Source organism: Lygodium microphyllum, chromosome 27 (genome assembly GCF_053477565.2).
Source record: "Lygodium microphyllum isolate KBCC chromosome 27, Lygodium_microphyllum_v1.1.10, whole genome shotgun sequence".
In the NCBI taxonomy this organism is placed as follows: Eukaryota; Viridiplantae; Streptophyta; class Polypodiopsida; order Schizaeales; family Lygodiaceae; genus Lygodium; species Lygodium microphyllum.
Window position 1 is genome coordinate 28,859,874 of NC_141161.1, and position 5,297 is coordinate 28,865,170.

Genomic DNA, 5,297 nt, shown 5'->3' on the forward strand with positions numbered 1-5,297 from the left:
TGTCATTGAGCGGGGATTGTATGAAAATGGTGCATGGGCTGTGGACATTGATCATGGTTGGCGTATGAGGGCTGTAAATAATTCTTCACGGGAGCTCTATGCTTCATGTCCTAATGTAAAAGTAACAATTGGTGATGTATAGGAAGAGCAACACTTCTTTGTGCAAGATTATTCCTCATATGTAGTGATTTTGGGACAACCTATATTATAGGTGTGCATATGGAAACAAAGGTGCTTGATGATGGTTCTGCTTATGCAAGAGTCAGAAGCAAAGATGGGAGGAAAGTAGTCCAATTTCTTACTATTTGTGTTAATCATCCTAGAAATCATGATACGCTTCGAGAGTCTCCTTTAGTTCCAAATGCAAGGGAATTCAAAGACTTGAATTTTCATTTAAGCACTGATGTAATGTAAGGCTTGTGTTGTTCAGTGGGTGTACTCGCCTCTTGATGAAATGAAGCATGTATTTACTATTGATAATTCTTAGTTTACAGCAACCAATTCATGTTGGTTTAATCCTATGGAAGCTATGTGTAGGGCTGAATGCATATCTATGAAATGGGCTATTAAGAAATTGAAGGCATTGGGGTTTTTAGCTGAAAATGATGGCATTTCAGGCATCTTTTATGGGATGAATATTATTGACACTATGGATGAAATTTCAGCAACTATACATGCAGAAAACGAGGCTAAAAATAGAGTGTTGTCAATATGTTCTTTGGATATGTATGATGTTATAGCATTGTTTATTCCGCAGGAAGGATTACAATGGGCTAAAGCACTTGTGGAGACAAAGTATAAGACAGTTGACAAAAAGGTGAAACCAGTTGCTTTGCCACATCCATCAGAGAGTGGGGGTATGTAAGAAAAAGTGTTAAGGTAGCCAAGCTTATTGGATCCTAAAGATATAGGTCATCAATTTACATCTGAAACATTACAGAAATTGAAAGTTGGTGCAGAAGGGTTTCTTTTGCCTACTGAGAGAAACTCTTTTATATAGATGTTGGCTAGACATGGGAAGGCATTTGCATTTCAACCAAGTGAAATAGGTTGTGTGGATCCAAATGTTGTCTCCTATAGTCATATTTATTGTGCCACATGTACCATGGAACTTGAGGCCTATTCCAGTGCCTAAAGCTTACTTGCCAAATCTGATGGTGTAACATGTCCACTTGTATCTTCAGGACACGTCCTAGCAATCCATCGGAAAGGATGTCTAAAAATCTTTGCCCGGCACTCCCATGGAATGTTACGAGGTTTGCGATCTAGGGCTTTCCGCGTCTGCCATGTAGCGGAAGTATTCTGGCCGTTCCCACTTAGGATCGACCTGACCCAACCGGGACCACCCATGCGTAGGACGGACCTATGGCCCATCCTCCACACTTTCCTCCTGTTCTTTTAGTTATTTAATTACCTAACACATTAATTGGACATGTAACAATCAGCTTCTTTAATTAGCCCATTAGACATTGGTTCTTTCACGTAATCATATCACTTGACATAAAAAAAACAATATCAGACAAGTTCCTTATTAACAGGTTATTATATTTATCTTTGAAATACAAAAAGTCCAGCCCATAGGCTTATCCACAATCCATGCGAAGGCTATCTAGCAATCCACAAGGATTACCAATCCCAGTTTCCACTGGTAGACTAGTATGCGGGCCTCGAGATCCAATCTTGAGTCACGTTAGCCTCTTGTGCAGGGCCTGCAAAGGGGAGGGATTTATAGGCACACGGGTTAGCAACCCCCTTAGTTAGGGTCAAACAAGCAGTTGGGGGTAACTGAAGCTACCTCTCCCTTCAAGCCTTCAACTTGAAGTATTAGATATCCATTTATCTTTTAGTTCATTGATTCAATCAAAGACAAATAGTGCTCTTAAATCTGTAGCAAGCACAAACATATCCATTGGTCGTTTTTGTTGGCAAACTGCTAAGGAATGAATCCTTCCTTTGGAATGCGTCTAGCACTTGATCCGGGATGACTTGCAACTTGGCAAGATCCCCTATATCCTGGGTTAGGGCGTACCCTAATAACTTGACTTGGTCAAACCTTAAGTTCATAGGTTATTTCAGTTTATCGGCTGGTCTTTAGCTTCCAATCAATCTTGTTTACTCAAGAAAGATACTAAATTAGGATGATTATTCATCCTCTTGCAAGATAACTTGCATAAGAACCTGCCAACCTCATTGCGAGAATTTGGCCATTCCCTTGTGATCCAATCACAAGATCATATGACTCCGCACTTGTTGCGCAAGTTTCGCATTGAACTATGAGACTATTCTTCTCATCGAATGGAGTCACGAAACAATCTGTTTGTGATTACATTAGGATGACATCGTCAGTCCTAGAGTTCCAAGTTTCATCTCATAAGATTCTTAGGGACAAAACCTAGTTCACTTTCCAATTACATTTCACTGTCCCTACATTCAGTGAATGTGAGTAAGTATTTAAGGTATAGGAGTTTCGGTTTTAGCAATACGTACGATTAGGTCACGTATTAATTCCTAGTGAATTTCTTGGAATTTAACTCATTCTAAACGAGTATTCCATGGTCTAGGTGTTTTAGGTTTATGCCAATTTGTTTAACTCTCGAAGATAATTACATGACTTGTTGTCTATGCATAAATTGATTTTTCAACCCTAACTTATTGATTTAAGGTCAGGCATAGGTTAGGTTAATTCCAACTAATCTTCCTATAACTTTGCGAACAAAATTCATGTTAAACAAGCAACCTTTTACTTGATAATTTATTCATCCTAAGAATCATTTCATGCCTTGCACTTTCCTAAGGATTCCTAGCACTTTCCATGATGATTCAATTTGTGAAGAGGATATGGGTTAATAATGCGATATGTACTTTATAATTCCATGTTTAAACGAGGTATACTATTTTAATTCCGTTCTATAACAATGGACATTAATCTACTTTTAATTTATTGCACTACATAAAGCTATTTACTAGAAATGCATTTATGGAGCCTTTATTTTGCTTGTTTTATTGAAAAATATTAGTGACCAAATCCCTTCATCATGAGCTACTTTTTCTTAAGCATTTAAAATGAAAAATGCATCCTATTTCCAACAATTATCCTTTGCACGATTGAGTTATAACAATACCAAATACAAATGATAAAGGAAAACCTAGACTTGGGGTGAGATGTCCACGTGGATGCTAGGAGACCGAACCTCTTGCAGCTTCGCCTTGGGCTTTCTTAGGAGGCATCGCAAATGTAGCCTTCCCGTCGTGGATGCAGCTTTACAACTCCTTTTTGAAATTCCCTTTCGCAATAACTTGCACCGTCCATCGAAAGCAGCTTTAGAAGGCTTCCTCCTTAAAGTAGGGATTTCGAAAGGGGGTGTTTCAAGATCTTTCACGAATAAGACCCATTAAAGCCATGGGAAAGGCTTAATGTCCTTATAAAGACTCGCACAAACGAGGAATAAAAGGTGTAGAATTCCTGACGAGGGCTTTTGAGTGGGAAAGGAAGGTGTCAAAAGATCCTCAACACTCTCCTTTCTTTTACGTGTGGGGGAAAAAACAAGTTATGGGAGAGCTAGATCGGTTATTTTTGCATGGCCTAAGAGGGCCCTTAAAGGGATTTAAGATCTGGGAAGGAAGATACTTTAAGGTAACATCTTTTGGTGGAAATAGGACTTTATAAAGCTTCAACGGGAAAATTGAGGGGGGAAAGGAAAAATGGCCAAGGTAAAATTTTCTTGGGGGAAAATGGGCCTTATAAAATCCTAAGGGAGAAACCCCAAGGGGGGAAAAAGGTAGCCTTAAAGGCTATGGAAAAGGGCCTAAGGGGGATTAAAGAAAACACGAGGGGGGGGAAGGCCCTAAGGGAGCCTTAGAGAGGAATTTTTATAAGGGGGAAAAAGTAGCCTTTAAAGGTTATACCTTTTGGAAGGAGGGAAAGGGACCTAAGGGCCCTTAAGGGAAAACTTGGAGGGAGGGGGGGTAACCCCAAAGTCCACCAAAAGGGGGGCTTAGGAAGCCCCCCTTGGAAGCTTCTAAGCTTTCAAAAGATCACGAGCACGTGGAGGGGGAGGTTCAGAACTCCACGTGGGGGGGAAATTGGAGGCCGTTAGATGGTGGCGACGACCAGGTGGCTGTGGTGTGGTAGATGGGAGACAGCGCCCTCTGGGCATTGATTTGCAGCGTCTCCCCTCAACTCCTCCTCTCCCTCAGACAACAGCAGCAGCACCTCAACCTCTCCCTTCCTCACAGCGTCTCTAGCTCCATCTCATCAACCTCCCCAGGCTACCATAGCCACTAGCCTCCCATGGTTTATATAGGGGGAGGCGAGGGGGATCCTCCCTTCCTTGCATGTTGTCGCGCATGGCTACAAGCTTTGGCAAGCTCCAGCAAGGAGCTTGCCCACCTTACTAATCCCCTCTTCCTCCAGCTCGATAGTCGGCTAGAGAAGAGGGAAAATAAAAAATTTTACTTTTATCTACAAAAAATTATCCCTATGTCTGATAGAAGTAGTTCACGCATGGGGGAAAAAAATCAGAACGTTACATTCTCTCCCCCTTGGAGGAACCGAGATGTCCTCATCTAGAGATAAACTAGGGATATTGATGGTTGAGAGTGCTTTCATCTATCCAACTGGCATCCTCTTTGGGATAATCTTTCCATTGAACGAGGCATTCTCTAAAGGTTCTGGATATCAGTTGTCTCTCCCTAACATCTAAGATCTTGTCAGGCCTTAGTTCAAGGACTCCTTGACTAGGCATTACAACTTGTTGGTCATCAAGTACATGGTTAAGATTAGGTACATACTTCTTCAATAGGCTGATATGGAATACATTATGAACCTTTAGGTTCTCAGGGAGTTGCAGTTTATAAGCATTAGGTCCTAGGCACTTGAGGATATTGTATGGTCCACAATATCTTGGAATTAGCTTTTTGAAATTTCCTAAGGATAAGGAACTCTTCTTTGGGCGTAGGTGAATGAAGACCATGTCTCCTTCTTCGAAGACTCTATCTTGATGCTTCAAATCCATGTAGGCCTTTTTTCTATCCTTGGAAGCTTGGATGTCCTGTCTTATTGACTTTATTTGGTCATCCATCTCTTCCAACATCTGCCTTGAAGCTTCAACCCTGAAGGTTGGATCTGAGAAGTTTAGGGGACTTTGGCAGTCATGACCATACAATGCTTGGAAAGGGGTCATCTGAATGCTTTGTTGGTAAGAAGCATTGTAAGAAAATTCAACCAAAGGCAAGTATTGAATCCACGTCTTTGGCTCACGATAGCAGTATGCCCTAAGCATATCCTCGATGACTTG